Consider the following 21,348-nt stretch of genomic DNA (forward strand, 5'->3'; position numbering starts at 1 on the left):
AGAGATGCCCCTGGTGGCCACCGGCGGCTGACGAGGTGGACCAACACTCAAAGGAGCACTGGCCCGGGGGGTTTAAATAAGATGACCCTCGGGCTCCGGAAACCCAAGGGAAAAAGAGGCTAGGTGGCAAATGGTAAAACCAAGGTTGGGCATTGCTGGAGTAGCTTTATTCAAGGCGAACTGTCAAGGGGTTCCCATTATCACCCAACCGCGTAAGGAACGCAAAATCCGGGAACATAACACCGATATGACGGAAACTAGGGCGGCAAGAGTGGAACAAAACACTAGGCGAGAGGCCGAGCCTTCCACCCTTTACCAAGTATATAGATGCATTAAGATAACAAGATAATATAGTGATATCTCAACAAGAAAATAATGTTCCAACAAGGAACGGTCTCCAATCTTCACCTGCAACTAGCAACGCTATAATAGGGGCTGAGCAAAGCGGTAACATAGCCAATCAACGGTTTGCTAGGACATGGTGGGTTAGAGGTTTGACATGGAAATTTGGGAGGCATGATAAGCAAATGGAAGGCATCGTAGCATAGGCATAGCAAAAGAGCGAGCATCTAGCAAAGCAAAGATAGAAGTGATTTCGAGGGTATGATCATCTTGCCTGCAAAGTTGTCAGAGTTGACTGGATCCTCGAAAGCAAACTCAACGGGCTCCTCATTAGTGAACTCGTCTCCCGGCTCTACCCAAACAAGACAAACAAGCAAACGGAACGCAATCAACCACGTGCAAACTCAAACAACATGATGCAAACATGGTATGCTATGCGGGATGCGATATGTGATGCATATGCAAGATTTGACAAGGAATGAATGAACCTGGCCTCAACTTGGAAATCCAAGTGTGCCACTGGAAAGGTGAGGTGATTTCGTTTGAAATCGATATAAAGAACACCGGAATCGGAGACACGGTTTGGAAATGGCAAGCAATTCAAATATGGCACCGGTCTGCGATATACAGCAAGTAGCCATCTAAATGCAACAAGTTAAGCATGCTACAGCATCCAAACATGGCAACAAAATACATGGCAGGGATCCATTCATAATGCTTAACAAAAGATGAACACTGAGCTACGGCCAATTCATCCATTAACAGGTTCAAACAAGCATGGCAAAAGTGTAATTGGTAACCAGATTTCAGACTTAGTGAAATTAACACTTGTCTGGAATTTCAGATCAGGTAGCACACTTTGGAGCAAAAAAACTATATGCTACAGGAACTTAACATGGCAAAGCAAGGCATGGCATGGAGCTACTCAAAGAGATTAACAAAAGTCCCTTAGTGACCTTGAGCCAAAAGGGATCAGAAAATACATTTGCAAGCATGTGAACATGGCAAAAACATAATCAGATCACAGACTTAGTGAAAAACTGGAGCATGCAAATCAGATATCAAGTAGGCATGTTTACGAGCTCGATGCACTCACTACAGAGCAAGGCATGACAAACTAAGCATACACCCATCAAGAATACACATTATACAAGCTAGACATGGCAAGAAAAACAACATAGCATGCATGGATCAACTACAACATCCTCGGCAAAATCGCTAACAAGTAGACAATCTGCCCACATTCACGAAATAACAAAAGTAGAGCTCGATTGACTCAAGCTAGGGTGCTCCATAATTACAAACAAAGACATGGATGGATAGAGCACTACAAGATTAACAAAACATCCTTACTGATCATCCTCAAAAGAGGCACGGATCACTAGGAAACAACATGAACATAAGGCATATTGATAAAACAGATCAAGGACTTTGTGGAATTGCCAAGTCCCTGAAATCAGCATTAACGAATGCTCCACTTTGCAAGCTTGTGCTAGTCACCACACACATCTCAAAAATACATGGATTGCACCTATGGAAAGATGGCAAAACACATAACAAAATATATGTAGAGCTCAGGGGCATATCATGCACACAATAATCATGGCAAAAATGACAAATAGCTATTTGGAGCAGCAGATCTGACAATTATCTCAAATAGCACTCTTCCAACAGCGTTTCGGGCATCAAGATGAACTCAAATGAAAATGATGCACTAAGATGAAATTATGTTCTCTCTGAGACGAACATTTTGATATGCTATATGCCCAAAACGGATCTACTAATGCAAAGTTACAGAACGATGAACAAGGGCATTTGAATCTGGAAAACGGGGACTTAGAAGAAAAATTGGACCTCCAAATCTAGGGTTCTCACGTGAACCGAGGTTGACCGGAGCGCAGGCGGCCTTGTCCGGCGATGTGGACGCGGGGCGGCACCGGAGAGTGGTCAGGGAGGCGGATCCGACTCTCCCGCGGCCGGATCCCGACGGCGGCGAGGACGGCGACCAAGGCGGCGGGGTCCGGCACCGAACCGGCCCAGGCAGCGGGGCACGGCGAGCAAGGCGGTGGCGGCCGCCGGCGAAGGGCGGGGGCGCGGGCGGCGGAGGCGGGCGGCGCAAGGCGCGGTTGCGGGTGACAGGCGGTGGCGGGCGCGCGGGCCGGGGATGGCCCCGCGCGGGCCTGGCGGGCCGGCGGCGGAGGGGGCGGCGGCGCGACACGTGGCGCGAGCGGGTTGGTGCGGAGGCGGCGGCGGACGCGTCCGGCGCCGTCCGGACGTGTCCGGTGGCGGCGGAGATGATTTTTTTAGGGTTTGGGGAAGAAGGACCCATGGATTTCGGAGGGGGCTATTTATAGGCATAGAGGGAGCTAGGAGTGTCCAAATGAGGTGTGGTTTTCGGCCACGCGATCGTGATCGAACGCTCTAGATGATGGAGAGGGTTTTGGGCCAAAATGGAGGGGTGTTGGGCTGCAACACACACGAGGCCTTTTCGGTCCCTCGGTTAACTGTTGGAGCATCAAACGAAGTCCAAATGGTACGAAACTTGACAGGCGGTCTACCGGTAGTAAACCAAGGCCGCTTGGCAAGCCTCGGTCCAATCCAAAAATGTTTAACCCCCACACACGAAAGAAAGGTAGAAATGACCACCGGAGGAGAACGGAGCGCCGGAATGCAAAACGGACACCGGGGAAAATGCTCGGATGCATGAGATGAACACGTATGCAAATGCAATGCACATGATGACATGATATGAGATGCATGACAACAACAACAACACACGGAGACAAAAACCCGAACCCAAGAAAATAAAATAACTTAACGCCAGAAACGGCAAGAGTTGGATACATATTAGGTAAATTACATCCGGGGTGTTACAACATCATCAATGTAATGCAGGCATGTATTCCGAATATAGTCGTACGCCCTCCCGTGGCAGCGGGGTCCTATTGGAAACTAAGGGATATTAAGGCCTCCTTTTAATAGAGTACCGGACCAAAGCATTAACACATAGTGAATACATGAACTCCTCAAACTACGGTCATCACCGGGAGTGGTCCCGATTATTGTCACTTCGGGGTTTCCGGATCATAACACATAGTAGGTGACTATATACTTGCAAGATAGGATCAAGGACTCTCATATGTTGATGAAAACATAATAGGTTCAGAACTGAAATCATGGCACTCGGGCCCTAGTGACAAGCATTAAGCATAGCAAAGTCATAGCAACATCAATCTCAGAACATAGTGGATACTAGGGATCAAACCCTAACAAAACTAACTCGATTACATGATAAATCTCATCCAACCCATCACCGTCCAGCAAGCCTACAATGGAATTACTCATACACGGCGGTGAGCATCATGAAATTGGTGATGGAGGATGGTTGATGATGACGATGGCGAAGGATTCCCCTCTCCGGAGCCCCGAACGGACTCCAGATCAGCCCTCCCGAGAGAATTTAGGGCTTGGCGGCGGCTCTGTATCGTAAAACGCGATGAGTCCTTCTCCTTGGTTTTTTTCTCCCCAAAAGTGAATATATTGAGTCAGGGTTGAGGTCGGTGGAGCGTCAGGGGGCCCACGAGGCAGGGGCGCACCCAGGGGGTAGGGCGCGCCCCCACCCTCGTGGACAGGTGGAGGCCGCCCTGACATGGATCTTCCTTCTAGTATTTTTTATATATTCCAAAATAATTCTCCGTTGATTTTCAGGTCATTCCGAGAACTTTTATTTCTCCACAAAAATAACACCATGGCAATTCTGCTGAAAACAACGTCAGTCCGGGTTAGTTCCATTCAAATCATGCAAATTAGAGTCCAAATTAAGGACAAAAGTGTTTGGAAAAGTAGATATGACGGAGACGTATCAGAGTCCTAGTAGGACTCCTGGTCCTAGTAGGATTCGCCCACCCCCCCCCCCCATTCTTTTCCTTCTCATGGAGGGGGAAAGGGGGAAAGGAGAGGGAGTAGGAGAAGGAAAGGGGGGTGGCGCACCCTTCCCTAATCCAATTCGGCCTCCTCCCTTGTGGGGGGAGGGCGCACCAGCCCTTGTGGGCTGGTTAGCCTCCCTCATATGGCCCATATCTTTCCCCAAGGGGTTCCGGTAACCCCTCCGGTACTCCGGTATGTACCTGATACACTCTGGAACCCTTCCGGTTTCCGAATACTACCTTCCAATATATCAATATTTACCTCTCGACCATTTTGAGACTCCTCGTCATGTCTGTGATCTCATCCGGGACTCCGAACAAACTTCGATCACCAAAACACATAACTCATAATACAAATCCTCATCGAACATTAAGCGTGCGGACCCTACGGGTTCGAGAACTATGTAGACATGACCGAGACACATCTCTGGTCAATAACCAATGGCGGAACCTTGATGCTCATATTGGCTCCTACATTTCTACGAAGATCTTTATTGGTCAAACCGCATAACAACAAACGTCATTCCCTTTGTCATCGGTATGTTACTTCCCCAGATTCGATCATCGGTATCTCCATACCTAGTTCAATCTCATTACCAACAAGTCTCTTTACTCGTTCTGTAATGCACCATCCCGCAACTAACTCATTAGTCACATTGCTTGCAAGGCTTATCATGATGTGCATTACCGAGAGGGCCCAAAGATACCTCTCCGATACTCGGAGTGACAAATCCTAATCTCGATCTATGCCAACCCAAAAACACCTTCTGAGACACCTGTACAGCATATTTATAATCACCCAGTCACGTTGTGACGTTTTATAGCACACAAGGTGTTCCTCTGGTATTCGGGAGTTGCATAATCTCATAGTCAAAGGAATATGTATAAGTCATGAAGAAAGCAATAGAAATAAAACTTAACGATCATTATGCTAAGGTAACGGATGGGTCTTGTCCATCACATCATTCTCTAATGATGTGATCCCGTTCATCAAATGACAACACATGTCTATGGTTAGGAAACTTAACCATCTTTGATTAACAATCTAGTCAAGTAGAGGCATACTAGGGACACCCTGTTTTGTCTATGTATTCACACATGTATCAAGTTTTCGGTTAATACAATTCTAGCATGAATAATAAACATTTATCATGATATAAGGAAATATAAATTAACTTTATTATTGCCTCTAGGGCATATTTCCTTCAGTCTCCCACTTGCACTAGAGTCAATAATCTAGTTCACATAGCCATGTGATTTAACACCAATAGTTCACATCACCATGTGACCAACACCCAAAGGGTTTACTAGAGTCAATAATCTAGTTCACATCGCCATGTGATTAACACCCAAAGAGTACTAAGGTGTGATCATTTTTGCTTGTGAGAGAAGTATAGTCAATGGGTCTGTCACATTCAGAGTCGTATGTATTTTGCAATTTTTCTATGTCTACAATGCTCTGCATGGAGCTACTCTAGCTAATTGCTCCCACTTTCAATATGTATCCAGATTGAGACTCATAGTCATCCGGATCGGTGTAAAATCTTGCATCGATGTAACTCTTTACGACGAACTCTTTATCACCTCCATAACCAAGAAATATCTCCTTAGTCTTCTAAGGATAATTTTGACCGTTGTTCAGTGATCCACTCCTGGATCAATATCGTACCCCCTTGCCAAACTCATGGCAAGGTACTCAATAGGTTTGGTACACAGCATAGCATACTTTATATAACCTATGGCGGAGGCATAGGGAATAACTTTCATTCTCTTTTTATTTTTTGTCGTGGTCGTGTTTTGAGTCTTACTCAACTTTTACACCTTGCAATACAGGGAAGAACTCCTTCTTTCACTATTACTTTTTGAACTACTTCAAAATCTTGTCAAGGTATGTGCTCATTGAAAAATCTTATCAAGCGTCTTGATCTATCTCTATAGATCTTGATGCCCAATATGTAAGCAGCTTCACCGAGGTCTTTCTTTGAAAAACTCCTTTCAAACACTCATTTATGCTTTCCAGAAAATTCTACATCACTTCCGATCAACAATATGCCATTCACATATAATTATGAGAAGGTTGTAGTGTTCCCACTCACTTTATTGTAAATACAGGCTTCACCGCAAGTCTGTATAAAACTATATGCTTTGATCAACTCATCAAAGCGTATATTCCAACTCCGAGATGCTTGCACCAGTCCATAGATGGATCGCTGGAGCTTGTACATTTTGTCAGCACATTAAGGATTGACAAAACCTTCTGGTTGTATCATATACAACTCTTCTTTAACAAATCCATTAAAGAATGCAGTTTTGACATCCGTTTATCAGATTTCATAAAATGTGGCAATTGCTAACATGATTTGGACAGACTTTAAGCATCAATGCGAGTAAGAAAATCTCATCGTAGTCAACACCTTGAACTTGTCAAAAACCCTTTTCGACAAGTCGAGCTTTGTAGATAGTAACACTACTATCAGTGTCCGTCTTCCTCTTGAAGATCCATTTATTCTCAATGTCTTGCCGATCATCGGGCAAGTCCACCAAAGTCCAGACTTTGTTCTCATACATGGATTCTATATCAGATTTCATGGCCTCAAGCCATCTCTCGGAATCTCGGCTCATCATCGTTTCCTCATAGTTCGTAGGTTCATCATGGTCTAGTAACATGACTTCCAGAATAGGATCACCGTACCACTCTGGTGTGGGTCGTACTCTGGTTGACCTACGAGGTTCAGTAGTAACTTGATCTGAAGTTTCATGATCATCATCATTAACTTCCTCACTAATTGGTGTAGGCATCACTGGAACTAATTTCTATGATGAACCATTTTCCAATTCAAGAGAAGGTACAGTTACCTCATCAAGTTCTACTTTCCTCCTACTCACTTCTTTCGAGAGAAACTCCTTCTCTTGAAAGAATCCATTCTTAGCAACGAATATCTTGCCTTCGGATCTGTGATAGAAGGTGTACCAACAGTTTTCTTTGGGTATCCTATGATGACACATTTCTCTAATTTGGGTTCGAGCTTATTAGGTTGAAGTTTTTTTACATAAGCATCGCAGCCCCAAACTTTAAGAAACGACAGCTTAGGTTTCTTGCCAAACCATAGTTCATACGGTGTCGTCTCAACGGATTTAGATGGTGCCCTATTTAACGTGAATGCAGTTGTCTCTAATGCATAACCCCAAAACGATAGTGGTAAATCAGTAAGAGACATCATAGATCGCACCATATCTAATAAAGTACGGTTACGACGTTCAGACACACCATTATGTTGTGGTGTTCCAGGTGGCGTAAGTTGCAAAACTATTTCACACTGTTTCAAATGAAGGCCAAACTCGTAACTCAAATATTCGCCTCCACGATCAGATCGTAGAAACTTTATTTTCTTGTTACAATGATTTTCCACTTCACTCTGAAAATTCTTTGAACTTTTTTAAATGTTTCAGACTTATGTTTCATTAAGTAGATATACCCATATCTGCTCCAATCATCTGTGAAGGTCAGAAAATAACGATACCCACCACGAGCCTCAATAATCAGACTGCATACATCAGTATGTGTTGTTTCCAATAAGTCAGTGGCTCGTTCCATTGTTCCAGAGAACAGAGTCTTAGTCATCTTGCCCATGAGGCATGGTTCGCAAGCATCAGGTGATTCCTAATGAAGTGATTCCAAAAGTCCATCCGCATGGAGTTTCTTCGTGCGCTTTAAACCAATATGACCTAAACAGCAGCGCCACAAGTAAGTTGCACTATCATTATCAACTTTGCATCTTTTGGCATCAATATTATGAATATGTGTATCACTATGATCGAGATTCAATAAACCATTTATATTAAGTGTATGACCATAGAAGGTTTTATTCATATAAACAGAACAACAATTATTCTTTGACTTAAATGAATAACTGTATTGCAATAAACATGATCCAATCATATTCATGCTCAACGCAAAACACCAAATAACATTTATTTTAGGTTCAACACTAATCCCGAAGGTAAAAGGAGTCTGCGATGGTGATCTTATCAACCTTGGAATCATTTCCAACACACATCGTCACCTCGACCTTAACTAGTCTATGTTCATTTTGCAACTCCTGTTTCGAGTTACTAATCTTAGCAACTGAACTGATATCAAATACCCTGGGGTTTCTATGAACACTAGTAAAGTACACATCAATAACATGTACATCAAATATACCTTTCACTTTACCATCCTTCTTATCCACCAAGTATTTGGGGTAGTTCCGCTTCCAGTGACCATTCGCTTTGCAGTAGAAGCACTTAGTTTCAAGCTTAGGTCTAGCTTTGGGTTTCTTCACGAGAGTGGCAACTTGCTTGCCATTCTTTCTTGAAGTTCCCTTTCTTTTCCTTTGCCCCTTTTCTTGAAACTAGTGGTCTTGTTAACCATCAACACTTGATGCTTTTTCTTGATTTCTACCTTCGCCGATTTTAGCATCGCGAAGAGCTCGAGAATCGTTTTCTTCATCCCTTGCATATTATAGTTCATCACGAAGTTCCAGTAACTTGGTGATAGTGACTAGAGAACTCTATCAATCATTATCTTATCTGGAAGATTAACTCTCACTTGATTCAAGCGATTGTAGTACTCAGACATTCTGAGCACATGCTCACTGGTTGAGCTATTCTCCTCCATCTTGTAGGCAAAGTACTTATCAGAGGTCTCATACCTCTCGACTCGGGCATGAGTCTGAAATACCAATTTCAGCTCTTGGAACATCGTATATGCTCTGTGGCATTCAAAACGTTTTTGAAGTCCCATTTCTAAGCCGTAAAGAATGGTGCACTAAACTATCAAGTAGTTATCATACCGATCTTGCCAAACATTCATAACGTCTGCATCTGCTCCTGCAATAGGTCCGTCACCTAGCGGTGCATCAAGGACATAATTCTTCTGTGCAGCAATGAGGATAATCCTCAGATCAAGGATCCAGTCCGCATCATTGCTACTATCATCTTTCAACTTATTTTTCTCTAGGAACATGTCAAAAATAAATGGGGAGCTATAACGTGAACTATTGATCTACAACATAATTTGCAAATACTATCAGGACTATGTTCATGATAAATTAAAGTTCAATTAATCATATTACGTAAGAACTCCCACTTAGATAGACATCCCTCTAGTCATCCAAATGATCACGTGATCCATATCAACTAAACCATGTCTGGTCATCACATGATATGGAGTAGTTTTCAATGGTAAACATCTCTTATGTTGATCATATCTACCATATGATTCATGTTCGACCTTTCGGTCTCAGTGTTCCGAGGCCATATCTGCATATGCTAGGCTCATCAAGTTTAACCCGAGTACTCCGCGTGTGCAAAATTGGCTTGCACCCGTTGTATGTGAACTTAGAGCTTATCACACCCGGTCATCACGTGGTGTCTCGGCACGACGAACTATAGCAACGGTGCATACTCAGGGAGAACACTTATACATTGAAACTTAGTGAGGGACCATCTTATAATGCTACCGCCGTACTAAGCAAAATATGATGCATAAAAGATAAACATCACATGCAATCAAAAAAAGTGATATGATATGGCCATCATCATCTTGTGCCTTTGATCTCCATCTCCAAAGCACCGTCATGATCACCATCATCACCGGCTTGACACCTTGATCTCCATCGTAGCATTGTTGTCGTCTCGCCAACTATTGCTTCTACGACTATCGCTACCGCTTAGTGATAAAGTAAAGCAATTACATGGCGGTTGCATTTCATACAATAAAGCGACAACTATATGGCTCCTGCCAATTGCCGACAACTGTTACAAAACATGATCATCTCATACAACAATTTATATCTCATCACGTCTTGACCATATCACATCACAACATGCCCTGCAAAAACAAGTTAGACGTCCTCTACTTTGTTGTTGCAAGTTTTGCGTGGCTGCTAGGGGCTTCTAGCAAGAACCGTTCTTACCTACGCATCAAAACCACAATGATTTTTCGTCAAGTGTGTTGTTTTAACCCTCAACAAGGACCGGGCGTAGTCAAACTCGATTCAACTAAAGTTGGAGAAACAGACACCCGCTAGCCACCTATGTGCGAAGCACGTCCATAGAACCAATCTCATGAACGTGGTCATGTAATGTCAGTCCAGGACGCTCCATCCAACAATACCGCCGAATCAAAGTAAGACATTGCTGGTAGGCAGTATGACTATTATAGCCCACAACTCTTTGTGTTCTACTCGTGCATATAACATCTACGCATAGACCTGGCTCGGATGCCACTGTTGGGAACGTAACATGCAATTTCAAAAATATTCCTACGATCACGCAAGATCTATCTAGGAGATGCATAGCCACGAGAGGGGGATAGTGTGTCCACGTACCCTCGTAGACCGAAAGCGGAAGCGTTAGGTTAACGCGGTTGATGTAGTCAAACGTCTTCACGATCCAACCGATCAAGTACCGAACATATGGCACCTCCGAGTTCTGCACATGTTCAGCTTGATGACGTCCTTCGAACTCTTGTTCCAGTAGAGGGTCAAGGGAGAGTTTCGTCAGCACGACAGTGTGGTCACGGTGTTGGTGATGTGATCCGCGTAGGGCTTCGCCTAAGCACTACATGAATATGACCGGAGGAGTAAATCGTGGAGGGAGACACGACACACAGCTTGGAACAATTGGTGTGTCTCCAAGAGGTGCCCTGCCCACGTATATAAAGGGGAGAGGGAGGAGGCCGGCCCTAGGGGGCGCGCCATAAGGGGGGAGTCCTACTCCTAGTATGATTCGGTCCCTCCTTCTTTTCCTTCTCATGGAGGGGGAAAGGAGAGGGAGTAGAAGAAGGAAAGGGGTGGCGGCACCCCTTTCCCTAATCCAATTCGGCCTCCTCCCTTGTGGGGGGGCGCACCAGCCCTTGTGGTCTGGTTAGCGTCCCTTCTATGGTCCATATGGCCCATATCTTTCCCCGGGGGGGGGGGGGTTCTGATAACCCCTCCGGTACTCCGGTATGTACCCAATACACTCCGGGACCCTTCCGGTGTCCGAATACTACCTTCCAATATATCAATGTTTACCTCTCGACCATTTTGAGACTCCTCGTCATGTGTATGATCTCATCTGGGACTCCGAACAAACTTTGGTCACCAAAACACATAACTCATAATACAAATCGTCATCGAACGTTAAGCGTGCGGACCCTATGGGTTAGAGAACTATGTAGACATGACCGAGACACATCTCCGATCAATAACCAATAGCAGAACCTGGATGCTCATATTGGCTCCAACATATTCTATGAAGATCTTTATCAATCAAACTGCATAACAACATACGTCATTCCCTTTGTCATCGGTATGTTACTTGCCCGAGATTAAATCGTCGGTATCTCCATACCTAGTTCAATCTCGTTACCGGCAAATCTCTTTACTCGTTCCATAATGCATCATCCTGCAACTTACTCATTAGTCACATTGCTTGCAAGGCTTATTCTGATGTGCATTACCGAGAGGGCCCAGAGATACCTCTCCGATACTCGGAGTGACAAATCCTAATCTCGATCTATGCCAACCCAACAAACACCATCGGGGACACCTGTAGAGCATCTTTATAATCACCCAGTGATGTTGTGACGTTTGATAGCACACAATGTGTTCCTCCGGTATTCGGGAGTTGCATAATCTCATAGTCAAAGGAATATGTATAAGTCATGAAGAAAGCAATAGTAGTAAAACTTAACGATCATTATATGCTAAGCTAACAGATGGGTCTTGTCCATCACATCATTCTCTAATGATGTGATCCAGTTCATCAAATGACAACACATGTCTATGGTTAGGAAACTTAACCATCTTTGATTAACGAGCTAGTCAAGTAGAGGCATGATACGTCTCCAACGTATCTATAATTTTTGATTGTTCCATGCTATTATATTATCTGTTTTGGATGTTTATGGGCTTTATTATACACTTTTATATTATTTTTGGGACTAACCTATTAACCGGAGGCCCGGCTCAAATTGTTGTTTTCTTGCATATTTCAGTGTTTCAAAGAAAAGGAATATCAAACGGAGTCCAAACAGAATGAAACCTTCGGCAGAGTTATTTTTGGAACAGAAGCAATCCAAGAGACTTGGAGTAGACGTCAGGGAAGCTTAGAGGTGGCCACGATGCAGGGAGGCGCGCCTGCCAACCCTGGGCGCGCCCCCACCCTCGTGGGGCCCTCATGGCTCCCCTGACCGACTTCTTTCGCCTATATATTTCCATATACCCTAAAACATCGAAGAGCAGAATAGATCGGTGATACGTCTCCAATGTATCTACTTTTCCAAACACTTTTGCCCTTGTTTTGGACTCTAACTTGCATGATTTGAATGGAACTAACCCGGACTAACGATGTTTTCAGCAGAATTACCATGGTGTTATTTATGTGCAGGAGCAAATGTTCTCGGAATGACCTGAAGCTTCACGGAGACACTTTTCAGAAAATAAGAAAAAATACCTGCCAAAGATGAAGGCCAGGGGGCCCACCGTCTTGCCATGAGGATGGGGGCGCGCCTGCCCCCCTAGGGCGTGCCCCCCTACCTCGTGGGCCCCCTGTTGCCTCTCCGACTCCAACTCCACCTCCATATATTTGAGTTTCGATGAGAGAAAAATCAGAGAGAAGAAATCATCGCGTTTTACGATACGGAGCCGCCGCCAAGCCCTAAAACCTCTCGGGAGGGCTGATATGGAGTCCGTTCGGGGCTCCGGAGAGGGGAATCCATCGACATCATCATCACCAACCATCCTCCATCACCAATTTCATGATGCTCACCGCCGTGCGTGAGTAATTCCATCATAGGCTTGCTGGACGGTGATGGGTTGGATGGGATCTATCATGTAATTGAGTTAGTTTTGTTAGGGTTTGATCCCTAGTGTCCACTATGTTCTGAGATTGATGTTGCTATGACTTTGCTATGCTTAATGCTTGTCGCTAGGGCCCGAGTGCCATGATTTCAGATCTGAACCTATTATGTTTTCATCAATATATGAGTGTTCTTGATCCTATCTTGCAAGTCTATAGTCACCTATTATGTGCTATGATCCGTTAACCCCGAAGTGACAATAATCGGGATACTTACCGGTGATGACCGTAGTTTGAGGAGTTCATGTATTCACTATGTGTTAATGCTTTGTTCCGGTTCTTTATTAAAAGGAGGCCTTAATATCCCTTAGTTTTCGTAAGGACCCCGCTGCCACGGGAGGGTAGGACAAAAGATGTCATGCAAGTTCTTTTACATAACCACGTATGACTATGTTTGGAATACATGCCTACATTATATCAATGAACTGGAGCTAGTTCTGTGTCACCCTAGGTTATGATTGTTACATGATGAACCACATCCGGCATAATTCTCCATCACCAATCCATTGCCTATGAGCTTTCCATATATGGTGCTTCGCTTATTTACTTTTCCGTTGCTATTGCTATCATCACTACAAAATACCAAAAACATTACTTTTACTATTGTTATCTTTTGCTACCATTACCACTACTATCATATTACTTTACTACTAACCACTTTGCTGCAGATATTAAGTTTCCAGGTGTGGTTGAATTAACAACTCAGCTGCTAATACTTGAGAATATTCTTTGGCTCCCCTTGTGTCGAATCAATAAATTTGGGTTGAATACTCTACCCTGGAAAACTGTTGCGATCCCCTATACTTATGGGTTATCAAGACTATTTTCTGGCGCCGTTGTCGGGGAGCATAGCTCTATTCTTTGAGTCACTTGGGATATATATATCTGCTTATCATTATGAAGAACTTGAGAGATCCAAAAACCAAGATCTATCCCTTAACTACGAGGGGAGGTAAGGAACTGCCATCTAGCTCTGCACTTGATTTACCTTCTGTTTTGAGTAAGCTTGCGACATCTACACCTACTTCTGCTATTCGTTCTGATATGTCGCATGTTATTGATGATGCCACTTCTGCTATGCATGATACTTATGATGAAACTACCTCTATGCCTGATACTACTATGTCACTTAGTGCTTTTCTTGATGAACAACTTGCTAGGGCTAGAGAAATTGAAAATATTGAATCTGATGATACTGATGAAAGTGATGATGAAGAACCACTTGCTATTCCTAAGGGTTATGTATTTGATCAAGATGCTTCTTTAGCTATTTTAGCTTGCAGAAATAGAACTGAACTTAAAAAATTATTAGCTAAATGGAGTAAGCAATCTCTAAATGATAGAATGAAACCTGACCCTGCTTTGGCTACTTCACCTATCTTTGTTACTGATAAGGATTATGAATTCTCTGTTGATCCTGATATAATTACTTTGGTTGAATCTGATCCTTTTCATGGTTATGAATCTGAAACTGTTGTGGCACATCTTACTAAACTGAATGATATAGCTACCCTGTTTACTAAAGATGAGAGAACTCGTTACTTTTATATCCTTAAAATATTTCCGTTCTCATTAAAGGGTGATGCTAAGATATGGTTTACTTCTCTTGATCCTAGTTGTGTGCATAGTCCCCAGATATGATTTATTACTTCTCTGCCAAATATTTCCCTGCTCATAAGAAACAAGCTGCTTTAAGGGATATATATAATTTTGTGCAAATTGAAGAAGAGAGTCTCCCACAAGCTTGGGGGAGGCTTCTCCAATTACTTAATGCTTTGCCTAATCATCCTCTTAAGAAAAATGAAATACTTGATATCTTTTATAATGGACTAACCGATGCCTCCAGAGATTACCTGGATAGTTGTGTTGGTTCTGTTTTCAGGGAAAGAACACCGGATGAAGCTAAAATTCTATTGAATAATATGTTGACAAATGAAAATAATTGGAGACCTCCGGAGCCAATTCCTAAGCCTATTCCTAAACCAACTCCGAAGAAGAGGGGTATTCTATTTCTCAGTCCTGAAGATATGCAAGAGGCAAAGAAATCTATGAAAGAAAAGGGTATTAAAGCTAAAGATGTTAAGAATTTACCTCCTATTGAAGAAATACATGGTCTTAATTTACCGCCTGTTGAAGAAACATATAATCTTAATCCTTTACCTGTCGAAGAAACTCATGGTCTTGATAGCCCAACACAGGTAGTAAAGGTAAATTCTCTCTATAGATATGATGAAGCTATAATCCCATTTACTAAAATTGCTAGCCCATGCTTAGCTGAGTTTGATAAATTTATGGCTAAGCAAGAAGATTTTAACGCTTATTTTGGTAGACAATTGAAATACAATTCAAATATGCTTGGACACTTGGGTGATTATATGGCTAATGTTAAAGGTGAACTTAAACTTATTAGTAAACATGCTTCTATGCTTACCACTCAAGTAGAACAAGTACTTAAAGCTCAAAATGATTTGCTCAATGAATTGAATAGTAAAGACAATGATTATGTTGTTAGAGTGGCTACTAGAACTGGTAGAATGACTCAGGAACCTTTGTATCCTGAAGGCCACCCTAAGAGAATTGAGCAAGATTCTCAGAGAAATAATATAGATGTATCTAGTTCTTCTAAAAAGAAGAAAAAGAAAAATGATAGGACTTTGCATGCTTCTGGTGATCCTATTGTTGAAACACTTGAGAATCCAAATGATATTTCTATTTCTGATGCTGAAACAGAATCTGGTAATGAACCTGAAACTAGTGATAATGCTAATAATAATGTCCATGATGATGCTCAACCTAGTAATGATAATGATATAGAAATTGAACCTGTTGTTGATCTTGATAACCCACAATCAAAGAATCAATGTTATGATAAGAAAGATTTTGTTGCTAGGAAACATGGTAAAGAAAGAGAGCCTTGGGTTCAGAAACCCATGTCTTTTCCTCCCAAACCATCCAAGAAAAAGGATGATGAGGATTTTGAGCGCTTTGCTGAAATGATTAGACCTATCTTTTTGCGTATGCGATTAACTGATATGCTTAAAACCAATCCTTATGCTAAGTATATGAAAGATATTATTACAAATAAAAGAAAGATACCGGAAGCTGAAATTTCCACCATGCTTGCTAATTATACTTTTAAGGGTGGAATACCAAAGAAACTTGGAGATCCAGGAGTACCCACTATACCATGCTCCATTAAAAGAAACTATGTCAAAACTGCTTTATGTGATCTTGGAGCCGGTGTTAGTGTTATGCCTCTCTCTTTATATCATAGACTTGATTTAAATAAGTTAACACCTACTGAAATATCTTTGCAAATGGCTGATAAATTAACTGCTATTCCCGTCGGTATTTGTGAGAATGTGCCTGTTGTAGTTGCAAATGTTACTATTTTAACGGACTTTGTTATTCTTGATATTCCTGAGGACGATAGTATGTCTATTATTATTGGAAGACCCTTTTTGAATACTGCAGGGGCTGTTATTGATTGCACTAAAGGCAATGTCACTTTTCATGTTAATGGTAATGAGCATACGGTACACTTTCCGAGGAAACAACCTCAAGTTCATAGTATCAACTCTATTGGAAAATTCCATCGATTATATTTGGAGGTTTTGAATTTCTTCTTCCTACTGTCAAGAAGAAATATGATATTCTTATTATAGGGGATGTGCATATCCCCGTTGAGGTAACATAGTGTTATTCGAAATTTCTCCTGTTCCATGTTATTCAGAATGAGTTCGTTAACAGGACTTGATCAACCTTGTTAGTGGATTCCTTTTGATGATCATGAGATGGATGAAACTAGAAGGCACAACCTTCTGTACCCCACTTTTACTTTCTGTTATTTACATTAAATAAAATAAAAATAAATATTTTTCTATCTATTATCAGATTATCCATGCAATATAAAAAATACCTCGAAAATAAAAGTTCTCCAAATGCCCTGAAAATTAAATATGATTTTTTCTAGAATATTTGAGGATTTATGGAACAAAGAACACACCAGGGGGGCCAACCACCTTGCCACGAGGGTGGAGGGCGCGCCCACCCCCCTAGGGCGCGCCCCCTGCCTCATGGGCCCATGGTGGCCCTCCTCCACTTATTCTTGCACCCACACACTTCATCTTCCTCCCCCAAACACGAATAACCAGCTCAAACCCGAGTCCAAGCTCGTTTTGCTGCCATTTTCGATCTCCTTGCTCAAAGCACCTCTCACAAAACTGCTTGGGGAGATTGTTCCTTGGTATGTGACTCCTTCATTGGTCCAATTAGTTTTTTTCTAGTGCTTTATTCATTGCAATTTTTTGCTGCTTAGGTGACCCTGTTCTTGAGCTTGCATGTCAAATTTATATGGTCAAAAGTAGTTTTGGTGCATGATATAGGCCCTAGGCACTTGTAGGAGTAGTTGCTATCAATATTATTGAGTTTCGTTTACTTTTATTTTGAAGTTACTAAAAAAATTCAGAATTTTCCAGAGGAAGAAAAATGCTTAGGAAAATGTTCCAAGGTGGTTCTTCAAAGAAGCAAGGACCCAGGCTTGCAATGCGTGATGCTGACGAAGAGCCACCAAGAGACGCTCCAGTGCGTCCTTGTGAGTGGCCTTCTGAAAATTTTATGGATCAAGCGGGAATAAAAGAAGAATTCAACGCATATTTGCGTAATGCTGATCTCGTGAGCTTCGAGGAAGAGAAGTGCAGTCAGTATCATGAGCTCACTAGCTCCTTTGTGAGGAGGTTTGAATTTTCCACTTCATGTAATTCTCCAACTGTCCTGTTTGATCTTTATGACAAATCTTATACCATGGACTTAGATGATTTTATCACTGCATGCAAACTTCCACAATGGGGTAGTATAAGGGATCCTCGCAAATCTGAATTTAGAAATTTCCTTGCTGATATAACTGTGGGAGAATCTAGAGATATTACACAAGCTACCATAGGGAGCATTCACTTTCCTGCCATACATTATTTTGCTCTCTTCATAGGCAGATGCATAAATGGTAAAGATGAAGCATGTCACGTGTGTGTCCCTGACCTCAGTATTCTTAGGAGTGCTGTGTTAGGAGACAAATCATATAATTTGGGAGCCATTGTTGCACGTAGGTTGCATCTTAATAGATGTAATGGAGATTTCTTTGGTGGAATTTATGCAACCCGCGTAGCTAATTTTCTTGGTATAGATGTGCGGAAAGATGATATTGAATTACCTCCTGCCTATCTAGCTTTTAATGCTATGGTTCACCACCAGTTTGTCGAGAGGAACGAATCACCTCTCCAGTATCGACTAATCTTTGACAGACGTCGTGCTGTCCGTATTACTCTCCCTGCTCCTGCTTTCTTTAATTATCAGGCAAGAGGAGTATATACTATTACCAGAGAGGAGGCAGATGAGTACGAGAGAAGAGAGGAGGATGCTCGTCGCCACGCTGCAGCTCAGCAGGCGATAGTTGCTGCATCACAGTACGACCCCAACAACTATTATTATGGATATCTGCCAGGCCAGCTGTGGCCATAGACCAACTTAGGCCAAAAGCCTAAGCTTGGGGGAGTACGTATTTCCCATCGACATTACATTTATGCTCACACACTCATTGCTAGATGTCGGTGTTCATACTTTTTCATTGTATCATCCATGCTAGTTTATTTTCTTTTTTTATGCTTTCTTCTCGTGTGTTTAATAAACCTTAAGAAAAACCCAAAAAAATAGTTGTAGTTTTTAATCAGTTTAATTTCCATGCTTGTAGTAGTAATTAAAAAGAAAACCCAAAAAGATTTCCTGTTCTTCTTTTGCTTGTTGGGAGCTTTCCCGTGTAAATAGTTTTATTTCTTTTCTTTGGGGGTTAATAGGAGAAGACCATAATTAAATTGTTGAAGTGGCTCTTATATGCATTATTGTTGATCTGACAAAAGAGCCCATATTGCCTTGTCTTCTCCTGTGTATTGAATGCTTGCAGATTCTAGCTTAGTCCAATGCACGTGCACTATTATTATTATTCACATCGTTCGGTCGTGCAAGTGAAAGGCAATTATGATGATATATGATGGACTGGCTAAGATGAGAAAAGCTGGCATGAACTCGACCTCTTTTGTTTTTGTAAATATGATTAGTTTATCGTTCCTGATTCAGCCTATTATGAATAAACGTGTTTGCAATGACAACTAGAGATCATAGTTTCTTGTGCCATGCTTGATTAGCTATGAGTTATAATGGTTTACCTTGCATGCCAACATGCTATTGAGATGGTTATGATGTGGTATGATAGGGTGGTATCCTCCTCTGAATGATTTAAGTGACTTGACTTGGCACATGTTCACGCATGTAGTTGAAACAAAATCAACATAGCCTTCACGATATTTATGTTCATGGTGGATTATATCCTACTCATGCTTGCATTCAATGTTGATTAATTTTAATGCATCTTCATGACTGTTGTCGCTCTCTAGCTGGTCGCTTCCCAGTCCTCTGCTAGCCTTCACCTGTACTAAGTGGGAATACTGCTTGTGCATCCAATCCCTTAAACCCCAAAGTTATTCCACATGAGTCCACTATACCTACCTATATACGGTATCTACCTGCCGTTCTAAGTAAATTTGTATGTGCCAAACTCTAAACCTTCAAATAAATATCATGTTTTGTATGCTCGAGTAGCTTATGTATCAACTAGGGTTGTCTGTATCTTCCATGTTAGGCGGGTTATTCTCAAGAGGAGTGGACTCCGCTCCTCACTCACGAGATAAATGGCTGGTCACCGGGATGCCCAGTCCCATGCTTTATGCAAACTAAATCGAAATAATTGCAAACAAAACTCCCCCTGGGACTCTTGTTAGTTGGAGGCACTCGTTGTTTCGAGCAAGCCATGGATTGATGCTTGTGGTGGAAGGGGGAGCATAAACTTTACCATTCTGTTTGGGAACCGCCTATAATGTGTGTAGCATGGAAGATATCACCATCCCTTGGTTGTTATGTTGACAATGAAAGTATACCGCTCAAAATATTATTCACCTCTGTTTCAAAACCGAGCTCCGGCACCTCTACAAATCCATGCTTCCCTCTGCGAAGGGCCTATCTATTTACTTTTATGCTGAGTCATCATCCTCTTATCAAAAAGCACCAGTTGGAGAGCACCGCTATCATTTGCATTCATTACTGTTAATTTACATTGAGTATGACTTGACTGGATCTCTTTTACCATGAATTACAATGTCTAGTCAGTCCTTGGTCTTTAAAGGTGCTCTGCATTTATGTTTTGCAGTCTCAGAAAGGGCTAGCAAGATACCATCTTGTTATATCATATTATGATTGTTTTGAGAAAGTGTTGTCATCCAAGTTTTATTATTATGGCTCGCTAGTTGATTATGCTATTGATATGAGTAACTTGAGACCTATGCGTTATTGCGAATGTAGTTAGTTATAATCTTTGCTGAAAACTTGAATGTTGACTTTACATATTTACAACAACAAGAGTAAACAGAGTTTGTAAAAGTTTTTGTTTATCACTTTCAGTTTGTCAACTAAATTGCTTGAGGACAAGCAAAGTTTTAAGCTTGGGGGAGTTGATACGTCTCCAACATATCTACTTTTTCAAACACTTTCGCCCTTGTTTTGGACTCTAACTTGCATGATTTGAATGGAACTAACCCGGACTGACGATGTTTTCAGCAGAATTACCATGGTGTTATTTATGTGCAAGAGCAAATGTTCTCGGGATGACCTGAAGCTTCACGGAGACATTTTTCAGAAAATAAGAAAAAATACCTGCCAAAGATGAAGGCCAGGGGGGCCACCGTCTTGCCATGAGGGTGGGGGCGCGCCTGCCCCCCTAGGGCGTGCCCCCCTACCTCGTGGGCCCCCTGTTACCTCTCCGACTCCAACTCCACCTCCATATATTTGAGTTTCGATGAGAGAAAAATCAGAGAGAAGAAATCATCGCATTTTACGATACGGAGCCGCCGCCAAGCCCTAAAACCTCTCGGGAGGGCTGATATGGAGTTCGTTCGGGGCTCCGGAGAGGGGAATCCGTCGCCATCATCAGCACCAACCATCCTCCATCACCAATTTCATGATGCTCACCACCGTGCGTGAGTAATTCCATCATAGGCTTGCTGGACGGTGATGGGTTGGATGGGATCTATCATGTAATCGAGTTAGTTTTGTTAGGGTTTGATCCCTATTGTCCACTATGTTCTGA

The sequence above is a fragment of the Triticum dicoccoides genome, chromosome 1A, assembly GCF_002162155.2.
Source record: "Triticum dicoccoides isolate Atlit2015 ecotype Zavitan chromosome 1A, WEW_v2.0, whole genome shotgun sequence".
Taxonomy (NCBI): domain Eukaryota; kingdom Viridiplantae; phylum Streptophyta; class Magnoliopsida; order Poales; family Poaceae; genus Triticum; species Triticum dicoccoides.